At 41.1% G+C, this 23,212-nt stretch overlaps 1 protein-coding gene and 1 long non-coding RNA gene across 9 annotated transcripts in view; one reads left to right on the top strand and one right to left on the bottom strand.

Annotated features, from left to right (window-relative positions):
* Positions 1–23,212, top strand: part of NRG1 (neuregulin 1) — a 521,720-nt gene that overhangs the window by 445,617 nt on the left and 52,891 nt on the right. The gene's annotated exons all lie outside the window — the stretch shown is intronic.
* LOC307206586 overlaps positions 3,823–23,212 on the bottom strand; it is a 34,315-nt gene continuing 14,925 nt past the window's right edge. The window contains exon 2 of the long non-coding RNA XR_013834387.1: positions 3,823–6,335. This is a non-coding gene — a long non-coding RNA (uncharacterized lncRNA). The remainder of the gene's footprint in view (positions 6,336–23,212) is intronic.

Here is a 23,212-nt window from a genome sequence, read left to right as displayed (position 1 = left end):
TCAAGTGCTCAGTTAAGAGCATGCTGGGGCGTGAAACAGAAAATATAGCAGCATTTGCGGAGTGGAGAGTTAAGCTCATGAACTTCATTAACATTATGATGCATTGTGCCATTTTCTCATGAGAAGGAAAGATAGATCATCAATGCTCAAAAAGAGGGCAGGAGGTAATGTAGTTGCTTAAATGACTATAGTTAAGATTCCTGATGGTTTCTCTGCATCTACAGCTATACAGTGGTACCTCATGTTACAGGCGCTTCAGGTTACAGACACTTCAGGTTACAGACCCCGCTAACCCGGAAATAGTACCTTGGGTTAAGAACTTTGCTTCAAGATGAGAACAGAAATCGTGCGGTGGCAGCGGGAGGCCCCATTAGCTAAAGTGGTACCTTAGGTTAAGAACAGTTTCAGGTTAAGAACGGACCTCCAGAACAAATTAAGTTCTTAACCCGAGGTACTACTGTATATTACTACCACTATTAATTGGGGGATACGTAGCATGATATGCTGGATATCAGAGAATTGTTTGAATCAAAAATAGATTTAGAAAATAACTTTTGTTGGATTTCTTAGCTGTATTGATAACGGTAGGATAGGAATCTTTTTGGTTTCACCAAGTTATTTCCTGTTTGAAGGAGGAAGGGATAAAATATATAATCTGCACTATTTTAGAGCCTATGTGTCAATCAGTAGGACTGCAACTACAATTTGAAAACATTTTGGGGGAGGCCCATAGCTCAGTGGCACAGCACATCCTTTCATGCAGCCCCAGCATCTCCAGAGAGAGAATCCTGCTGGGAAATTGCCCTTCAGTGTCAACCGCATAGGGCTAGGTGGTCCATTGATCTCTCTCATTGTAAAGCAGCTTTATATGTTCCCATGTTTCATTCAAATACAGAGGTTATTGATTTGGGCGGGGGGTTGGCTTGTATTTTATAAACTAGAGGAATGCTGGTGGAGCTTGGCATTGAGAGAATAGTACTGATCTGGGTTCCAGCTCAGGCTCTGTTACCCCACCCTTCTGTCCATGTACCACCACAGGTTCTTTTGGTCAGGTTCTCTGTGATCATAGCATTTTTCACTATTGTTGTTGTTTAGTCGTTTAGTTGTGTCCGACTCTTTGTGACCCCATGGACCAGAGCACGCCAGGCATTTCTGTCTTCCACTGCCTCCCGCAGTTTGGTCAAACTCATGCTGGTAGCTTTGAGAACACTGTCCAACCATCTTGTCCTCTGTCGTCCCCTTCTCCTTGTGCCCTCCGTCTTTCCCAACATCAGGGTCTTTTCCAGGGAGTCTTCTCTTCTCATGAGGTGGCCAAAGTATTGGAGTCTCAGCTTCAGGATCTGTCCTTCCAGTGAGCACTCAGGGCTGATTTCCTTCAGAATGGATAGGTTTGATCTTCTTGCAGTCCATGGGACTCTTGAGTCTCCTCCAGCACCATAATTCAAAAGCATCAATTCTTCGGCGATCAGCCTTCTTTTTCACTATGCTATATAGCCAATGTGCTCAGTCCCTACGCATTCCCATCTGTTAACCTAATCTTTTTTCTCTTTGCTCGCATCACACTTTTCGTATACCGCCATTTCTCCATTTGGAATTATCCAAGAGGTTTGCCCACAAACCTTACATTGTGCACATCTCGTTTTAAGCTACCCCAGGGCTATTTTGCACAAACAATATATCCTGGACTGTACTGCTTGAGAACTAGAGGCTGGGCAATTACAAGTTTGACTGCTCCCCCTTACTACTTTTTTATTTTTAAAAAGCTCAGTGTATATAGAAAAAGAAAATATGAGGGGATTTTTTTGCCTATGGGAACTTTGGAATGAGTGATTCCACCTTAGGCATTTTCTGCATTAATCCTCAATTTTCCAATTAAATGTGGGTCCTAAAACATACTGTTTTATATTAGCCATCATGTCAATACTGTCATACAGTATGCAACTTCCTTCTTAAATAGTGAGACAGTACTGTGACTGACAGTAGCGCCAGCACAAACATTCACTATTCATGAAGAGCAGCATAAACACCCCTTCATTTCATTTGTTACCAGTTGACTTTTAGAGAGAGAAAAACCTGCAATCCAGCCGGAAAATGAGCTCAAATGCTTTTATCCCGCTTAATTTTAATGCACAGCCTACAAGGGTAATTGATCTCACAATTGTTCTTCTCTCCCCAAGCCTCCTGCAGTCTCAATTGACTTGGTTAGTTTTAAAGCACAATTAGTGGCACTATGATTAAGAAAGGCGTTCAAGAAACATGAATGAAATACCGAAGGGTTCTGGAAAAATCTTTTCAGATGAACTTTCATGGGAAAGGTGTCAGTTAAGAGTAACAGTCATTGAAAACAATGCTGTAACACAACTAGGAATTGTCCTTTGTTCACAAATGAGTAAAAAGGTAAAGGCCCCCTGACAGTTAAGTCCAGTTGCAAACGACTCTGGGGTTGCGGTTCTCATCTTGCTTTACTGGACAAGGGAGCCAACGTTTCTCCGCAGACAGTTTTTCTGGGTCATGTGGCCAGTATGACTAAGCCGCTTCTGGTGAAACCAGAGCAGCACATGGAAACGCCGTTTACCTTCCTGCCGGAGTGCTACCTATTTATCTACTTGCACTTTGACGTGCTTTTGAACTGCTAGGTTGGCAGGAGCTGGGACGCAACCATGGGAGCTCACCCCGTTGTGGGGATTTGAACCGCCAACCTTCCGATTGGCAAGCCTAAGAATCTCAGTGGTTTAGACCACAGCGCCACCTGCGTCCCACCACAAATGCCTAGCTGGAGGCTAATAAAGTTTTGGAATGTAAACTATCACCGCAGTTCTGTTACATAGAACGAATTACATGAAGGGGCACTTTTTCAGTACCTTCTGACCCAGACTTTGGAATCATTGGGAGAGATTCTGCCTATGGAACTCCCTCCCAGGTAAAATCAGGTAGTTTCCCACTCCAGCTATGTTCAGGTGCAATGTGAAAACTCACCCATTTGCCCAGTCTTTTGAGGAGAGATTGATGCTATGGGGGTATTTTTTCCTGTTGTTTTTGAGCATGTTTTATTTTTATTTTTTCAAGATTAGTGTAGTGTTTTATGTTAGCCATCATGTGATCCTGTTTGGGAAGAAGGGTGGGATATAAAAATGAATAAATCTGTATTGCAGGATTTGTGCTTCATTTATTTTTCCAAACAGTGCTAGACAAACGTGACTCAAAAGCCTTCAGATCAGACATATGCTGTTTGACATTCTGAAGGTAGGCGAAGCTGCCTGTCTGCTCCTAAATACAGTTGGCTTTTTGAATTATGCATTAGGCTATAATATGGGGACAGCACTTCATATTCTTCTTGGGGAGTGGGGATGGAAAGAAGGGGGAGGTATGCGATATACTGCCACTTTTCATTTTTTATGTGTTAGCTGGGTTAAAAGCAACCCTTGAATTGTGTCGTTTTTTTCCCTGGGCCCTAACTATTTAATCATCTAAGAGAATATCAGCCTGAGTTTTGTGGTAAGATTTATTATGCCCCTAACTGTCAGCAAAGTGCTTGCTTCAACCGAGCATTGGGAAGTACTCCAGTTTAGAACACTAATGGGCTTCAGTCTCAGAGAAAAAATAGTGTTGGTGATTGAAATGTCACTGCAGAGTTAGCCCTTCGAGCTGCATGCTAAATGGGACTGAGATCTTGGAGAGAGTGGTCTCTCCTTCTCCCTGAGATATTTGTGAGCTATATACCACCAAATGATATAATGGCAGAGGAGCTTTTATTTATCCTTGTTTTAGAAGCAGCAGGTTTTTGCCTTCATATGCAAAGAAAATAATACTATGTTCTGGGCATCATTTTATTGTCATTATTAGTTTGTACAGATTGGTCCAGGTCAGAAAAGACTTAACAAACTTCCAAATACTGGGAAGCAAACCAGCAACACCACTGGGAATAGAATGAATGCTTCAAATCAGACTGAATGCCGTTCTGCTCCATCCCTAATCCAAGCAATCTTAGTGAGAGACTAATATCAGTCTGTGTAAAACATAGAAAAATATTCCCTTTTCATCAATATTGGCTTGACAGAGAAGCCATTAGTTAGGAATGTGGGAAAAGGTGGTTGTTTCCATGGCATGAAGACACTGAGAACACTCTCTCTTAGCTTTGTCCTTGACTGATGTTGTCATTGCTTTGGTCCATTTAATAACTCTGGTGCACTGCAAGTATGTTACCTTTAAAGCAGAAATTGAGGAGAGGAAGCTAGAAATAAGCCTTTCTTCCTCTGCCAGTTTGCCTCTTAATAATCATAGATGCCATTGCATCCCATTTAATTGTTCCTGCTGCCATGAGCAAAAACAGTCACGAAACACTTGCCTCAGCTAGAAATTCGGGACTGATTTGATTAAGCTTGTACTCTATCGAAACACATTTCTCTAGACTGCAACAAGGTTTGGGACAATAAAATTACTATGACTTTCCCTGTGTGGATTCCATATGATGTCAGGAAGAGAAGCTGTAAAAGCTGCCTCTTGGCTTCTGTCACGATCCCAAGATCAGCAGTGACCCAGACACATAGACTGAGGTGCCATTGTTGCTGACCGAGGAGACATAGGGTTTAAGAACTAGATATCGCTACGACCTCCACTCCTAGGTCCCTAGAAACTGCAGTGCTTGAGCCCATTACTATCAAAGAGCCAGCATACTCCCTGCCAAGGACCTATTGCACTCTGCAGTGCTAGTGTGACAATGTAGGCAAGGTGGCTGCTTGTGGAAAGTTGACAGAATGCTAGGCTCTAGGTTGGGAAGGCTCTGACCTCAGCAGGGAAGTAGAACCTGAAAAGTGTGTAGCCAGTCTCTGGGAACATAAAATGGATCACTTGAGAACGAAAGTGTTGAGCCCTGAAGCTGAGCTCTGTCCGGGGTCCTGAAAATTCTACCACCAACCTCCCTTGCTTTCAAGAATTCTAATCTTCACTGAATCCTGCATTCCATGAATCTCATTCTAGTCCAGACTCCTCGCTGGATTTTTAACCTCTAGTCTGTGGGCTCTAATTTACCAAGACAGCTGCAGGAACGCAGAAATAATACATCATAGTATTCGAGCTAGGGAAACTTAAGTCTTCCATCCATGTTGAGAAAGTGCTGTATGACTAGTTATAAATGTTATATGCAGCCTGTGTACTTTTCCTGCTCATTTAGCCCTCGGCTCCAACATAAGCGTTATCTAATCAAGAAAGGTCAATAATTTTCCATTGTTGCTGCTTTTCAAGGGGGAAAAAATTATTCTGAATTAGTCCTGTGTTTTTTCAGCCCCTTGTCTGTCTGTCAACCCCCATAAGAAGTGTCAGACATGCTCAAAGATATGGATTGTGAACTGTATTTCTAATCAAGAGAAAGTGTTGTTTTCTGTATATCTCTCATGCTAAATAGAAGGCTTGCACAGGAGGCAGTAGATCAAGGATGGGGAATCTGTGCTCCTCTATATGTTGTTGGACTCCAATTCCCATCCACCGTAGTCAGCATCTATTCATCTGTAGCAGAGATAGGGATGGCAACAGCTAGATGATTCATTGGTCTCCATCCCTGAAATAGATTATTATAAAATTATTGCCAGAAATGGCTGCTTCCCCAATTTTCCTTGTTGCAGCCAGAGTATTTGCCTACACAGAGCTTGGAGAAGATTGAACAGGGATCAGAAGCCTACAGTGAATAGTGCACAGCATGTTCAGGTGGCTAGGGCAAGGTCAGACTGTACAGCATCTGGGACAACTATCGGTACAATCTCACAAAGAAGAAGGCTGTTACCTGAATAGAAGTCTGAGCACCTAAATAGCATATCCTGCCTATTCAGCGCCTGCCTATTCACCCATTCATTCATTGAGAGCAAATGGGAATGAATGCAATTATGAGGGTAGAGAAATAATGGAGGTGTGAATTCTGGTTACCTAACTGAAGAGTGTGAATCCTCTGTTTTGGGGGGCACAGAGCAAGCTTCCTTGGAGTAAAACGAGGGTCAGCTTTGGGATCTGTGGGTTCCCCCCAACTCATATTTCTAAAGGCCTCATCTGCTTCCAGTGCTTCGACTTTGTGACGTAGCAAAATATCTTATTGAAGTTGTCACACATTCGAAGAGATATATTAATGATAACATAAACTGTAAATGAAAAACAGATTGTGTTGGTGCATTTGGCCTACCTGCACCTTCAGAACCAAGAATAGTAGGGTTGGGTCTCTAGATTGTGGTAGATCTCAGCAATTGCATCCTACCTATCCTTAATTGCTGTCTCTTGAGTTTTGGAAATGTTAACCAATAAGAAACGTCTTGAGTATAATAAGTCATTCAGTTGTTCAACCTTTGGATGACCTTGGAGTAAACGGAAAGGAATTACCATCATAAATATACAATCCAATTATATGCAGCTGATGTATTTTCTACTGTCTCTCCAGTTGGTGTTTATTTTCAGGCCTCCTGCACTGTACTGCTTCAGCTGAGCAGGGTTTTATCTCCTTTTAAGCATAACTAAAGATTGTTGATCTGAAAAATAAATGTTTAGGGTGGGGTATATAAACTGTTGTGCCAACAAAATGTTATTGTTATTATTACTAATTATTATTATTATTTGCCCACCCCTCCACTCTAAGGTCCCAGTTGCAACAATTAAAGCACAATATTTAAAAAAACAGTTTAAAACAACTTAGTCAGATGCATAAGACGGGTCCTTATTACTCAAGCAATGGTATCAGGAGACTGACAAGTCAAGCTTGTCATAACATATATGTAGCCACCCATGCCTGGGCATTGTTTTTGCATCTAAACATTGGAGCTAGAAACTTACAGTGGTACATGACTGGCTGATTCTATGCCCTCAGGTACTATGATAATGTACCTGTTAGCCCTTGCTAGCAAAATGTTTTACAGAATTTGCAGATCCCTTCCTGGTCATTTTTTTGCAGTTGCTCTGACAATAACTCTTGTCTCATTCTTCAAACATACCCTGCATATAATTTCCGTAATCTAGTTGTGTTTCAATGCACTATTCAGTGTAAAATAGTACTGTATAGTATGTTTCCTGTAGCAGATCACAGCCATTCTGCTCTCCCTTATCTTTACTTGGTGTTGCAAAGGTAGGATGCAATCCAATCAAAATTAAGCACCTTTAATTTCACTGATTTCAGTGGGGGAGTTAGGCACATGCTTGAATGAAATCAGAAAGCTTAAGGGAAAAAAACACTTTAGCAGGAGTATGTCTGTTGCTTTCAACTTTGCTGCAACCCCCACCCACATTTAACATTCTGAATGTATTAATGGGGTACTGGGGTGAAATGGAATCACACAGGAAGGAATACATCATCAAATAGCTTTAAAATATAATGATTCGTACTCTCTTGGGGGTTATTACTAGCAGTGTGTATTCACAAGTTAATGCCCATCTAATGTAGCCATAGTTTGTACATCAGGATGAAAAGCCATTAACAAGCCCTTTGGAACATCCAAGTGCCTCCTACTATTTTCAGTGTTCATATGTTCCCCAGAATTAGCACAAGATTGCTGGGTACGTTAAATCCAAACAGTTGAAAACTACTAAGCAACGTTTGGTTAGGAATATTGCCTACCATCAGATTTTGGACGATCACAAGTAAATCTTAAAATAAATTGTTTAAATGGCAGGAACAACCATATAAACATTGTAAAGTTAGCAGCTTTGCAATCTCAGCCTGAAATATCAGGGGTAAATAAAAGCTTTTTCTTGCTTTCATCTGTTCTATAATTTGCGTATGATTTATGAGACTTCTAAAAGGCATGTGGTAACTTGCACATTAGAAGGATATTGTGCGATATTCTGTATCATGCTTAAGTTGTCTGATATTAGCACAAAATCACTTTGTAGTAGCAGAGAATCTTTATCAATTGTCATTGGACATGAATAAAAAACGTCTTTCAATTGTGGATTTGTTTTCTGATTGAATATGGGGCATAGGGGAGCTTTTACAAGGCCAAAATGACATACTGCTATAAAGTAGAATGCTGTTGGCTACTGCCTCATATCAACTGGGAGCAAACAGAAGGAAAAGCGTATCAAAAGCATTAATCTCTTATGGCTGCAGTCTAAAGCATATTTATTGGTCCTACCCTGTGAGACTTACTACCAAGTATAAATTTAGAATCAAGCCTTTAAAATCATCTCATTATTCCACTTTCTTTGCCAATTAAACCAGAAAGTCAATAAATGGTAATGTTTATGCAATTTAAAGAAATGCAAATAACTTCTGTGCAGAAATATTTCCAGAATGGCCACATATGCTTACCATTAAATACTTCCAAAATTCTAATTTCCACCTATCCCCATTGCTGTTATTTGGCATCTCTCCATCATCCTTATGCATGCATCTAAATAGGGTTCTGGATATTTATTTGGTTTGAGGCTTTGCTCTATTCAAATGACTTTTTGGGTTTGAGGACCTTCAACGCCTTCTCTCTCTCTCTCTCTCTCGCATAATCCAATAGGGAATTTTGTTCCAATTCAAATGCATGTTTGAGAGGAAACATCCATCAGATCAGGTTGGTCCACTGCTCCCTGCATTCAACTTCAGCCATGATGGTTCAAAGTGCCTACAGTTCTCAATAGTGTCATCAAAACTGTCTTTCTGTCTATAAATGTGTCCCTTGATTTATTCACCTCTTTTCACAACATACTAATGAATATTAACCAACTGTGCTCTCATATGATAATTAAGATTGCTCTCCTTGGGAAATAATCTGTTTTGTAATAAAATCCCTTCTAAGAGATGGGTCTAAACAGAAGTCTTTAAGGATATTTTACAACCTATCACTAGCTGGAGTTTTAGTGTTCTAGTCCATTAACACTAAGCTGCTGGAGACAAAGATCACAAGACCAGGTTAGTTTTAAACCTGAGCCTGCAGAGCTGTTTCCTACAAAATCATGTTGTAGCTGAGCATTTACTTCAGCAGCAGCAGGATTTCCCCCAAAGTCATGAGACTAACTGAAATGTATTGTTAAAAACAACAACCCCAAATGCTGTTTTGTTTTCTAACCTCTCAAAGAGGCGTTTTCTAACCTCTCAAAGATACATTACTCTTGTGACTAAGCAGCTGCCCGTGAATTGCAGGTCATATGCCATTTATAATCTCTGCATCCTTATTTCTCTCAAAGCATTTATCAGTTACAATTAGGAATAGAGGAGAAATCAGATTCAGTTCCAATTTAAACCTGAATTTATCAAATTCTCACTTTCGAAAACACGATGGAACCAAATCACAACCATCCTTTGAAATTTGCACTTACCCAAATCTTATGAAAGGGGACACAGGTTGTGCTGTGATCTAAACCACTGAGCCTTGAGCTTGTAGAAAACTGAAGAACAAATTAAGATTGGAAAAACGAGATATGGAAAGAACCAACATTAACAAATCTTTTCATCCCTACTTATAAGCAATAATAGAGCAGGAGCAACTACCAATATATAACAAGGATAGTAACAGATTTTAACTCCAAAGTAAATAATGTATAACAGTTTAGAAAGTGACACCTACATGATTCCAGAACTCACCACTTTCTGAAAACATTGGGGTGATCTAGGCTACATTAGTTGAATGGATATCCCTTGATTTCAATTGAAACTGGTGGTCATCCTAAATCCACTTATCTGGGAATAAGCCCCATTGAATTCAATAGGACTTTCAATAGGCATGTTTAGGGCTTCACTTTTAAACTGGATCCAGACTGAATCCAAACTGCTACCCTTTGTAGGTAGGTTGTGCATTTCAACTAAGGCATTCCAGAAAATATCGTATCCTTTTACTAAATAGATCAGTATTCTTTAGAGAGATACATATACAGTTTGGAGATCTATTAAAAGTTATCATACTACTTTACCAGTACGTAATGGCAGATTTAAATGTGTGTGAGTACCTCAACATCAGTTAATCTCTTGTTGTATTGTTTTTAAGATTGCATTGTTAGACTAATTCTTACTTACATAAATCACAAGAGCAATGAAATATGAGATTAAAATTGACTCAGCAAAAATATTTCTATTTATCATATTTATTTATTAAATAATTAATAATTTGCCTCTCAGTTGCCCAAACCAGTTCCCCTTACACTACCACCTTAGAAAATCTTCCCCTTCTTTCTGCTTATCATGAGTCAATCTTCTTATTTTATTTTATTTTATTTTTTTAAAAAAACAACAACCTTGAATCGGGAGACACTGAACAATGCAATGAAGTGGTTTGCAATGTTGTGTAGTGATAAGGAAAGGAAGGAAATTGCTATATCTTTCTTTGGCAAATCTCTACAAAACCTTTCCGAACAATGGCACTTGTCAGACTCTGTAAAACTAACATTCTGTGTCTGCAACAGGAATTGCTGTGGGCAGAAACCTGTAAAAGTTTGTGTTGTGACCTTCTCATTTTGTGTTATTGGTGTGGAATTGCATACTTCATATGGAATGCTGAGTATCTTAACTTCACAAAACGCTTTGACCCCCTTTCATATGTCTATAACATTCACACAAAACTGGATGGAGGCTTCTAATGAAACATGTTGAAGCCACAAATGCCACTGCTGGACTTGGAAAGCGCAACATTTAATTCAGAGTAGTTTACACACTTAACTACCAAGCTTCTACATCTCATTGGCAGTCTTGGGAAGATCATGAAATAATTCATTTTTCAGAGGGGGTTTTTTAAAAAAAATTGTACATATTTGTTGTACATAACTGTACATATAAATGTTGGCACTCAAGAAAACTCAAGGGCCTTTTAGGATCCTGATCATTGGCATTCCATTCCCCAAGCCATACTTGTTTTTCCCCACCTGAATTATAGATACTAAAATACTATTCCTGAGAAAATATGAAATATGCATATGTCCTAATCGTGGAGCCAAATATCAATAGTCAAATTTTTAGTTTCATACTTGCAGATGTTGAGCATCAGTTGGTAAATGTAAAATGGGATACTAGGAGCAGTATATAAGGGAGAAGCAATATAAAAGAGCTTATTTCCTCATTTCAACAACAATTTGATGTAACGTTTGGACAACGCCTTGTAGTTATGATACAAGGCTTAACTATTTTAACATAGGCACTGCCAATGAAATTCAAGGAAGCCTTTATCTGGATGATTCAAGATATTAAGGGTAGAACGTCCCTGCAAACTGTAACTGTATTTCTTAGGGGGGCTTCTTCAACTAGAAGGCAGCTGAGGAACTTGTGTAAGAGAGAAAATAATGAGGGCATATATGTAGGAGGAGAGAAAGAAATGTTTTGACACTGCAGAGTGACAGATATGGTGTAGTGCCTATCACTGGGGCCAAAAATAGGTGTGTGTGTGAAGTAGATATTCAGGCTGACTTGAAATGAGGTTCTGTGTGGATTTTACAAAAACCTGCAAAGAAAAAGAATGGCCTGAATGCCTATAACAGTAAGATGTAGGTATTTGAATTCCCCATTTGGTTTCCTTCTCTGTTTCTCTTCCCTCCACCACCTCTGATTTTTAACATGCCCGCTTAACTATAAATGGCAGGATATTATTATTATTATCCATCCTTGGGATTTTATATGTAGCCCCCCCCCCTCAATACACACCTGTCTGGCAAATGTAATAGAGGTTTTGCATCCATGAATATCATCCTAACTTAAAACATGCATAATTTTTCTGAGACGCCGTTGTTAATGCAGGTCAGGAGCGTGACATTTTGTAAACAATAGATGCCTGGCTGGTGTAAATCAAAGCAGCTTCATCGGCAGTTAGCCGAATGGCACAGGATCTGGCCCTTAGTCTCTGCTACTAACTCACTGCTGGCAGCCACAGCAGCAGGAAAAGGGGGGAAATCTGTGATGGGAAGTTGTAGTGACATCCCATCTACTTCATCCAATAAATTCTGCAATGAAAGTAAGAGCAGGATGAGAAAGGGAATGAAAGATAGGGAATGAAAGATAGGTCTGGCTGCCTAGCACTCCTCTGAATAAAATGTCTTGGGGATATCATGCCTTGGTTTTGATTACCAGCATTTCTTCTTTTAAAGCATTTGACAGAAGGTGTCCCACTCCTCTCTCCAAAGGAAGAGATTCTTCTTAACAAAAGGCAAGCCTTTCTTTGTAGTGTAATCATCCACCTCTTTTTTTTTCATGTGCATATAGCTGTCATAATTTCGAATGCTACTTTGTGGACCTTCCTCATTATTGCATGTCTTAGGAAATCCCCCCCACACACACACACACACATTATGATTTTAAGACATGGCATGACGCACGGAAGCACTTCCATGTCTGAAAGGAACGGCACATTTTATTGTCTGTCTAGCACTTTTCAGTGTAGTCTTGTTCTGTAGTAGTTGTCATTTTTATTCTTAGCAGAACACTGTGAGAGAACACTCAGAACCTATCAGCACCAAACGGGTGCATTAGAGCTTACGGTTTCTCCAATACAGTGGTACCTCGGGTTACATACGCTTCAGGTTACAGACTCCATTAACCCAGAAAAAGTGCTTCAGGTTAAGAACCTGCTTCAGGAGGAGAACAGAAATCGTGCTCCAGCTGTGCGGCAGCAGCAGGAGGCCCCATTAGTTAAAGTGGTGCTTCAGGTTAAGAACAGTTTCAGGTTAAGTACAGACCTCCGGAATTAAGTACATAACCCGAGGTACCACTGTACAGAGAAATGCAGAAACTTCACGGAGTCTCAAGGTTTGCTATGAAACAAGAACATTAAAGAACAAAGTAGCCATCTCCTTCCTCGCTTCAGCTTTCAGATAGAGCTACTATAAAGTATCAGATAAAACGGAAGGGAAAAAATATGATGAAGATGATTGAGAGCTGGAAATGTTTTAGGAAAGTTATGCAGAACTTTGCGCTAGATCAGAACAAAAGTCCCATCTAGTCCAGTGCCCATTCTCACTGTGGTGGCATTTGGGAAACCCAGAAAACAACTTCCCTCTTCCACAGCTGTGCCCACAACAGCTGGTATACAGAAGCACACTGCTTTTCCATTAGTGGAAGTAGCGTAGAGGCATTATGACTAGAAGCCATTGTCCTCTCCTTGAATTTGTCCAAACTCCTTTAAAGCTATCCAGGTTGGTGGCCATCACCACATCTCATGTTTTAACTTTGTTTCAAGGAATAAATTGTTCCTTTTGTCTGTCATAGAGGATAAGGCTGTCATTGGCTACTAGCCATTTTGGGTATGCAATGCGTCAAGTGTTAGAGGCAGCATCTCTCTGAATCCCAGTTGCTGGGACTTGCAGGTGTGGAACCTGTTGCAGTCAGGTTCTGCTGGTGGGCTTTTGCAAAATGATCTACATGGGCCTTTGGCCTGACCCAGCAGGGATCTTTTTGTGTTCTAATGATTCTGCGACCCTCCAGCTTCATTAGATGATGCCAGGTTCTAAAAAGACTGTCCCTGTACCATACACTTAAAAAGGTAAAGGGACCCCTGACCATTAGGTCCAGTCGTGGCCGACTCTGGGGTTGCGGCGCTCATCTCACTTTATTGACCGAGGGAGCCGGCGTACAGCTTCCGGGTCATGTGGCCAGCATGACTAAGCCGCTTCTGGCGAACCAGAGCAGCGCACGGAAACACCGTTTACCTTCCCGACGGAGCAGTACCTATTTATCTACTTGCACTTTGACATGCTTTCAAACTGCTAGGTTGGCAGGAGCAGGGACCGAGCAACAGGAGCTCACCCCGTTGCGGGGATTCGAACCGCCGACCTTCTGATCGGCAAGTCCTAGGCTCTGTGGTTTAACCCACAGCGCCACCTGCGTCCCACGTCCCATACACTTAGTTTTCTGTATTTCCTTATAGGGAGTTGCTCCAGTGTTCTTATCATTTGGATTGTTCTTTTTTGCACAAGGAAATAACTTCTTTTTTGTACAAAGTGCTAATACTGTGTCTTTTCTTGTCAACTTTAATCAGTCCTGAGACCTTTTTTTCTTTGAGGTAAAATATAATTTAGCTTGTTGAAAGCAGTTGTTGTGGGGGGGGGATTGTTTTGTTTAGCAAATCTAAATTAGGTATAGTTTACCTTCTACATGTTCTAAATAGGCTTTGCTGTAGATTGTAAGTGAATATGGAACTTAACATGAAAAAGAAACAGAAAATATAATTGCTATGAGGTATACTGCCACCCCATAGCAATTATATGTTCTGTTGATTTTGGAGTCAGTGAAGAATAGAACTGATTTTCAGTTACAAGCAGTGGTTGTATTCAAAACACAAGCAGGCAGTAATATACTAAAAAGCTGGCACAGTTTTCATAGGTGTCAAGGAAATGAGTGCCAGTTTGGGGGAGGAAAATATTTATGGGTGAGTTGGGTTGTGAGGAATAAAATGGAAGAATTACTTGAGTTACTTAGCTGTAGCATTATGCAGACAAAGAGTAATTAAATATTAACTACATTCAGCTCCTATATATGCACTGTAATCTCACAGCAGAATGTAGAGGCTGTATATTCTGGAAGTGTAGGAGAAAAGCTAGAGAAAAACTGCATTGTGAAGTTAAATAGACAGATACTGCCTATGGTAATGCCACCAAATTTCACAAAATTAGAAATCATTAGTGGCCATTGAAGTATTCACCCCCACATTGTAAATATATAAACAAAATATCTGACCACTGGATGAAATGATACCAAATTTTAGAAATATAGAAGTACAACTGAGACATTTGGTAAATGCTGAAAATCATTTCAGAAAGAGCGACTTGGCCAGCTGGCAGGATCAGAAAAACTGAAGTCCATATTAGATTTGAGAGGGGGGAAATTTACAACAATAGAGCAAAGATACTAGAGCAGAATGCATGCAGCATGGTATATTAAATATACCTACCACAAAGCCATGTCCAGTTCAATGGCAAAAGAACATGTATGGCTGTTGGTGCTTGAGACTCTGAAAGTCAAAGGGGCTCCCCAAAGAGTGGTAAATGACTCAGGGACTCAGAAGATATATAGGGTTGAAGAAAAACCTGACAACCCTTTAATATAACTGCAGCAACTGTGTTTCTCAAATCAGTTAACTGTTGGCAGTGGCAGCTTAACTGCAGAAAGAACCATCTGCAGTCTATTTACTTTGCAGTAGTCTTAACCATAAACGTAACAAAATTAAAATTAAAGGAAACACTGAGACTTGGCAACTACATTGATAACAGTAATAAGTATTCCACTAGTTCTCTAGAACAGGTAAAAAATAAGGTTACCGGTAAGTTCCTTGCTTTCATTTGTATCACAAGAGGAGTAAGGTAAAGGTAAAGGACCCCTATCAGTAAAGTTCAGTCGCAAACGAGTCTTGGGTTGCGGCGCTCATCTCGCTTTACTGGCCGAGGGAGCCGGCGTTTGTCCTCAGACAGTTTTTCCGGGTCATGTGGCCAGCATGACTAAGCCGTTTCTGGCGAAACCAGAGCAGCACACAGAAATGCCGTTTACCTTCCCGCCGGAGCGGTAACTATTTATCTACTTGCATTTTGACGTGCTTTTGAACTGCTAGGTTGGCAGGAGCTGGGACCGAGCAACGGGAACTCACCCCATCATGGGGATTCGAACCACTGACCTTCCGATCGGCAAGCCCAAGGCTCAGTGGTTTAGACCACAGAGCCACCCTCATCCCACAAGAGGAGTAGTTGAGAAAGAGGATGGAGAAAGTTAAACTCGCCAGACTGTGCTATATGCTGTTGGAGGAGATCGCTGATGATCTGGGATGCTGGCAAACATCATGTTTAAACCAGGACTGTAGTTTGTATTAGCAATGGTTTGTGTGAACAAGCCAACTTCACCCTATGGTTTGTGATCCTGGCTTGTTTGGATAAACAATTGTTACAACTAACTTGTTTCCTGTTTCAGTCATAAAAAGATACTGTAGTTAGCTGAAAGCAAATGTTCTCAATCTCCTCCTTGCAGCTGCAGACATATACACATACAACTGTTTCTGAAAAGGTTAGTCACTGAAATTATAGATCCAGAATGTCTTTGAGGACCAATTTAAAGGGTAAGAGAACATTAAGCTGGTATAATGGTAATTACAGACATTTGGAGCACCCTGAAATGTGAGTAAAAATAAGCCTGTTTAGTTAGACAATAAGCTAAGAAAATAACTTTCTTGGTAAAGGGGCCTTATAAACCCCAAAAGACAAAGTACAGCTGACATAAATCTGAAGAACAGATGAAGGCTAGGGAGCGCAGCAAGCTTAAGAAAGCATTTTAATGTGTAGAAATCGAAAGCTACTGCGGCACCATTCATTAAGTTGGCTTTAGACAGCTGGCATCTAATTCTGCAGACCTCTATGATAGGAAGAGGCTTGTTTGCAGTACTTCAGTGTCATTGGTGAAGTGCAGCTGTTGTAAAAGCTGTTCAGCCTGGTGTATCTGTTGCTTCCAATGCACGTTAAAGGTAAAGGTAAAGGACCCCTGACAGTTAAGTCCAGTCGCGAATGACTCTGGGGTTACGGTGCTCATCTCACTTTACAGGCCGAGGGAGCTGACGTTTGTCCGCAGACAGTTTTTCCAGTTCATGTGGCCAGCATGACTAAGCCGCTTCTGGTGAAACCAGAGCAGCGCATGGAAACGCCATTTACCTTTCCGCTGGAGTGGTACCTATTTATCGACTTGCACTTTGATGTGCTTTTGAACTGCTAGGTTGGCAAGAGCTGGGACCGAGCAACGGGAGCTCACCCTGTCGTGGGGATTTGAACCACCAACCTTCCGATCAGTAAGCCCTAGGCTCAGTGGTTTAGACCACAGCGCCACCCACCAATGCACATTACATCAAGGCTAAAAGATTGGCAGCATATAATGCCAATAAGACAGCATAGTGGCTGTGAGGTGGCCCATATACAAAGGAGATTATACACATTTGTTATTTTGGTTTCAAATACTTCTGGAGGAGCGACCGATTTGTGTCTGTAAATGTCCATGTCTCTGCACAGCTTGACACAGAGGAGAGACAGATGAACTTGCTGGCTTTTAACTTTAATGGAAAGCCACTCTGTCATTCACTCTGCTTTGTAGCTTATTGTCCAAAACTGCCTCCACCATCCTGGCGTTCTGACACCTCACTCTTAAATACAACATATGCCTTGTGTCCCAGATGTCTTCCAGAAAAGGATACAGCAGCCAAAATAAGCAAGATGGTATCTTGAATACACACAGGGACTTGATGTTACGGAAAACATCTGCACAGCCAGTCTTCTAGTTGCATGAGGAAATGTGAACACACAGTTTGTAAAACAGGGGTGTTGTTTTCAACCCAAATCCTTCTCGGTGTGGTTTTTCCCAGTCAGTCTGACATTATCCCCAGCAGATGGGCCCCTTTTCCTATTCTTTCTCATACAACAAAAAAGAAAATATTTCTTCCTCCACCACATGAAATCCAACATGCAGAAAATACTGCTCAGCTGACCAGGCAAAGGCAGAAGCCTATTTTACTTGACCTGGTTAGTTAATGCAGAGGCTGCCTCCCCAACTACCATTCAGAGGCAGTATTGTACAATGGTACCTCCGGTTATGAACTTAATTTGTGCCAGAGGTCCGTTCTTAAGCTGAAACTATTCTTAACATGAGGCACGCTTTTGCTAATGGGGTCTCCCACTCCTGCTGCGCTGCCAGCACGCGACTTCCGCTCATATCCCAGGGCAAAGCTCGCAGCTAGGAGCATCTACTTCTGGGTTAGCAGAGCTTGTTACCCGAAGCGTTCGTAAGGAGGACGGTACATAACCTGAGGTTCCACCTGTACACTTCTGTGGTTTCTTCTGTGCCTGGAGGTTCCAGCACCCCAGGTCACATACAGTCCACATTAGCTCAATAGGCTAGTTTGCAGCCCTGACATTGTATGGTTCTGTCTGCTAAAGCTCTGTACAGTCATATCTCATTTTACATCCACTTCATGTTACATTCTTTCAGGTTACATCCCACGGCGACCCGGAAGTACCGGAAAGGGTTACTTTTGGGTTTCGCCGCTCGTACATGCGCAGAAGCACAAAATGACATCACATGCATGCGCAGAAGTGGCAAATCGCAACCCGTGCGTGCGCAGATGTGCCGCTGCAGGTTGCGCTCTTTTCATGTTGCAAACGGGCCTCCAGAACGGATCCCATTCGCAACCAGACGTACCACTGTAATTGATGAATCCTGACAAGGGTGCTGTGTTGGCTACACTGGTGTGTTTGCAAACCTCCCCACCACTTTGCCTCTCCCACTCTCCCTCCCAGGAATCATAGAATTATAGAGTTGGAAGAGACCACAAGGGCCGTCAAGTCCAACCCCCTCCCAGTGACACTGCTACTGGGAGATCAGGTCAGTGCCCCCCCCCTCCTTCCACTACTGGGGTGGCCTCTTTCTTGTGTTTAGTAATGCAATTACTTATCTGGGTGGATTCCTGCATTCTAGATTTTAATATATCACAACAGAGTCTTTTTTACCCAGACGTTTGGCAAAGTGAAATAGTGTGCTGTTTGTTTTGATGCTGGAGTCCTAGTGGTTGCTTGGTATTCTCAATGTCCTAAGTCTGGAGGCCAGGACGCATTGAGTAAGGAGGGGGGTGGAGGTACAACAACTGAAGAGAAGAGATATTGACAGAAACAGAACAGATAATTTAGTGAGTGCCTTCTAGGAAAATTAGTTATTGCAGTCACTTTTGGTACTTCTGTTCTCAAAGAACAGTTCAAAGGGGAAATGATTCCCACTGGCTATGGATATGATTAATGTTTAAGGGAATATTAAAGACATGTTTCACTTTTGACAAGACTTTTGATTCAGCCTTAATGATGTTTTTATGGGGAGAATAAAGGATGTGTAGGCCTAGCATAGGATCGTGTCACCCTCTGCATGGTGAGCTCTGATTGAATCTGCTAAGCATTTTGTACTGCTGAAATAATTAATTAATCTAAATACTATTTTTACCTCAAAGTATGAATTTCTTTGTATAATCTGTTAAGTGATGTGTGCATTACAGATCTGTCATTACAAAAGAGGAGATAATTAAAAAAAAACCACCCAGAGTACTTTAGGCTTATGAGCTATACCCCTAACAAGCTGAACACCAATAATCCCAGCGCTCCCCTTTTCCCCTTCTAAACTGCTGCCTCTCCCCCCCCCCATCCACCAAACTCTGGTTAGCTGTACTCACAGTCAATCAGAATGAGGTTACAGCTCAGCACCATGGTGGAATTCTGCTGCACTGCACCACCAAACTCTGCTCTAGTTCTGAGCTCTCAGTCACAGCACCATATCTTCTATAAGAAAGTATGTCTGATTTACTTTATTTAAATCAGATTTACTCTCCAGTTCCAGTAAGAAATTTGGAGCTTTGTCATGGGTTAGTAATAATAATAATAATAATAATAATAATTTATTATTTATACCCTGCCTATATGGCTGGGTTTCCCCAGCCACTCTGGGCAGCTTCCAACAAAAGATTAAAATACAGTGGTCTGTTAAACATTAAAAGCTTCTCTAAACAGGGCTGCCTTCAGATGTCTTCTAAAAGTCTGGTAGTTGTTTTTCTCTTTGACATCTGGTGGGAGGGCATTCCGCAGGGCGGGTGCCACTACCAAGAAGGCCCTGTGCCTGCTTCCCTGTAACTTGGCTTCTTGCAGCGAGGGAACTGCCAGAAGGCCCTCGGCACTGGAACTCAGTGTCCGGGCAGAACGATGGGATGGAGATGCTCCTTCAGGTATACTGGGCCAAAGCCGTTTAGGGCTTTAAAGGTCAGCACCAACACTTTGAATTGTGCTCGGAAACGTACTGGGTGCCAATGTAGATCTTTCAAGACCGGTTAGCCCACATAGAAGAGCAGGGCTCCTCTGTAAACCATCAGGGGAGGTGAAGGGTACAAATTCCGTCATAGGTTTGTCCTCCCTTTCCACGTTACTTTTACTCTCATGGATCAGGGCTTTCAAATACAATTTCTGGTTCAGTTTGAAAACTAGGTTGGCCAAAGTAGGATAAAAGTGGAAGAAGTTATAATAAGTGCTGGGATGAAAATTTGAAATCCAAATTAGCCTTCCTTTGATAAGCAGACTCATTGCAGTATTGGGATGTTCTTTGGAAATGAAAGTCCTTCAAAGGGAAGCTAGGACATAAATAATAAACTTCAAATACATCACAAAGTAAAGGTAGTCACAGACTTGTTAAGTGGAATAGCATTGGCGCGGGATTGGTTTTGTTCGCCATTAAAGGAAATTCCCTCTGGAATTTCCGCAGGCACTTTGAAATAGATGAGTAGCACAAAAGGCATTTTAAAATAGGGTGCCTACACTTGTCTAGTTATCTTTATGCCTGATCGAAAGGTCTGTTAAAAAACTATCTTTATAGTTTCTTCTTTCCCTTTTTGTAGACTTTTTTTTCTATTTTAAAAAAATTACTCCTCATCTGTGAGAACTACAAACAGGTCTTCTGTAAAGTCTCCTGACACCTTTTGATGCAGTCATGAGCTTTTGCCATTGAGATGAGCAAATTTTCTCAATTTTAGCATTTCATCTTTCTTATCAGAGCAAGTGGGTGAAATGTATTGCGTCTGTGAAACCAGGGAAATGTGTTTATCGGGTAAATTTGCTTGATAGCTTATCAGCTGCACAATGTCAGGTCTGATGTTTTACCTTAGCTTCTTACATACAATTTTAAAATTGACATACTTGCTCCTCCAATGAAGAGTCCCAGGGAACTCCTTACTTTGGGGGGGAAATTGACACTGCTCATACAGACATTGTGCTACCTTTGTTGAGATCAAGTTTTTGAGTTAAAAGATACTTCTGTTTTAAAACACACACACACACACACACACACACACTTTTTTTGTCCTTCATCAAGTCCACTGAAAAGTATCTTACAGTCCGTGTACCATACATACAACCAGACCTGCAGTCCAAAAGCTCTTGTTAGAATCCTGAAAATAGCAGCCTTCATTTTTAAAATGTTCATGGATACAGATAAGTTTTTGAGCAGATGGTTGAGCAAAAAGGCCAATCAGATCTCCATGCCTGTCTTTGAAAGTACTAATCACCTGACTATCCTTCACATTTCATTTCCCCCTATGCAATGGATGTTTCTCTTAAAATGAGCCTAAGACTAATGAGAAATAGAATGTAAATAATAATAATAATAATAATAATAATAATAATAATTTTTATTTATACCCCGCCCTCCCCAGCCAAGGCCAGGCTCAGGGCGGCTAACAAGCAATAATAAAAACAAGTTGAATGAATACAACTTAAAAACAAGATTAAAAAATAACATTAAAATATTGAAACATTAAAATTTTAAAATGCAGCCTCATCACAGGAGGAGAAAGAAAAAAGAAAGAGGGGGAGGGAATCAAATTGGCTCCAAGCCAAAGGCCAGGCGGAACAACTCTGTCTTACAGGCCCTGCGGAAAGAAATCAGATCCTGCAGGGCCCTGGTCTCATGAGGCAGAGTGTTCCACCAGGCCGGAGCCAGTGTTGAAAAGGCCCTGGCTCTGGTTGAAGCTAATCTAACTTCCTTAGGGCTCGGGACCACTAGGGTGTTGCTATTTATGGACCTTGAGGCTCTCCATGGAGTTATAGTTTAGTGAAGTCATTTGGCTAGCAGAGGTATAGGATTGTCTGTGAACAATGACCTGTGCTCCTGTTGATGAGAAAAAGGTGTTCCTGGACACCGCCCCCCCCTCCCCAGTTCCATATTTTGTAACACACATAACACAAAACTAAAATTTGTCATTAATAGTTAAGCTTGTAAGTATACAGCAAAACATACTACTCCATTTGTTTTGACGTATAGCTGGTGATTGTTTTGAAGTATTCCCTGGTATGCATTTCTCTAATTTAATTTAAAGTTCTGTGTCTGTAATTTTTTCATAGATTAGATGATAGCCAAGCATATGTCTTTATTTTCAAAACATTGCTTCTGACCCAGTAGGAATAATTACCAATTGCCCTGAACTGTTGGGGTGTCTGTTGCTCCACTCCTATTGCAGCAAGTTTGTCCTTTGATTTTAAACCAAGGTACCACTGGCACTGTGACTTGGTGTGACAGAAACTGCTGTGCTGTTATACCCTTGCCTTTAATTAAGTAGTCATTAAAAATGAAACACTTTTCACTTCCTCTTGCTCAGAAAGTGACAATGATGGAAGGGCCCAGCATGCCCATGATGGTGCAGAAATTGAATCATTAAATTAAAGGACTTGTAAAGACCCCAATCCTGATTAGTTAAACAGCTTGCTTTGCTTCGTGATTAATGGGATTGCAAGAATCAGATCTGACTCCCACTTAAAAGAGAGACTTGCCTGAATGATGATTAGAATATGTGCACGCAAACAGATGTGGAGATGTTGCAACAACAATAAAAATGAAGAACCATCTTATTTTGGGAACACACAGCCTTTGTTGTGTTGTTATTGTCCATTATTGTCACATAGCGCTGAATGATTTGTAGCAATCACTGCCAGAGTTGAAATAAGGGGGTGAAGTCTTAGATGATCTCTACTGGAGTTGCCATTCAGCCGAGCTGAAAATTCTGATTTGCTTGTTTGTTTGTCTGTCTGTCTGTCTGTCTGTCTGTCTGTCTGTTTGTTGCACTTGGTACCTTCTTCCAATGAGCATAGTTAAGCTTATAGCAGTAGACATTTGCCTTTCTACCAGAGCTTCCCTATGCATGTTCATGTTCATTACAGTGGTACCTCAGGTTACATACGCTTTAGGTTACAGACTCCGCTAAACCAGAAATAGTGCTTCAGGTTAAGAACTTTGCTTCAGGATGAGAACAGAAATAGTGCTCCGGCGGCACGGTGGCAGCAGGAGGCCCCATTAGCTAAAGTGGTGCTTCAGGTTAAGAACAGTTTCAGGTTAAGAACGGACCTGCAGAACGAATTAAGTACTTAACCTGAGGTACCACTGTATTGGTCAAACAGGACAAAGTGTACAACACCCAAAGAACAGCCCATTGTTTGAATTATAAATGGATGTTAATTAAAAACATTTAATTTCGTGTTTGTTTTTATCATTTGATCTTGCCTCTGACTCAGAAACCAAAATACTTATGATTTCTGCCCAGTGATAGCTTAGTTCCTTGACTCATTTCTGTGTCAACTGAGATTACAGTAGGGGAGATCAGCTTCTCAACTAAATGCCAAAATAAAATAGGCTTACTGAGATCCTGGGTAGAAAGGTGCCTGGAGGTCATGTACTCCAAAATCTTCCCTACCCTAAAGCATACTTTAAGCATTGTCTACATCAGACAAAAAAAGCACACTG

The sequence above is a fragment of the Podarcis cretensis genome, assembly GCF_951804945.1.
Source record: "Podarcis cretensis genome assembly, chromosome: 17".
Classification (NCBI taxonomy): Eukaryota; Metazoa; Chordata; class Lepidosauria; order Squamata; family Lacertidae; genus Podarcis; species Podarcis cretensis.
Note: the sequence above shows the minus strand (reverse complement) of the source record. Positions and strands in the feature narration are given on the sequence as shown.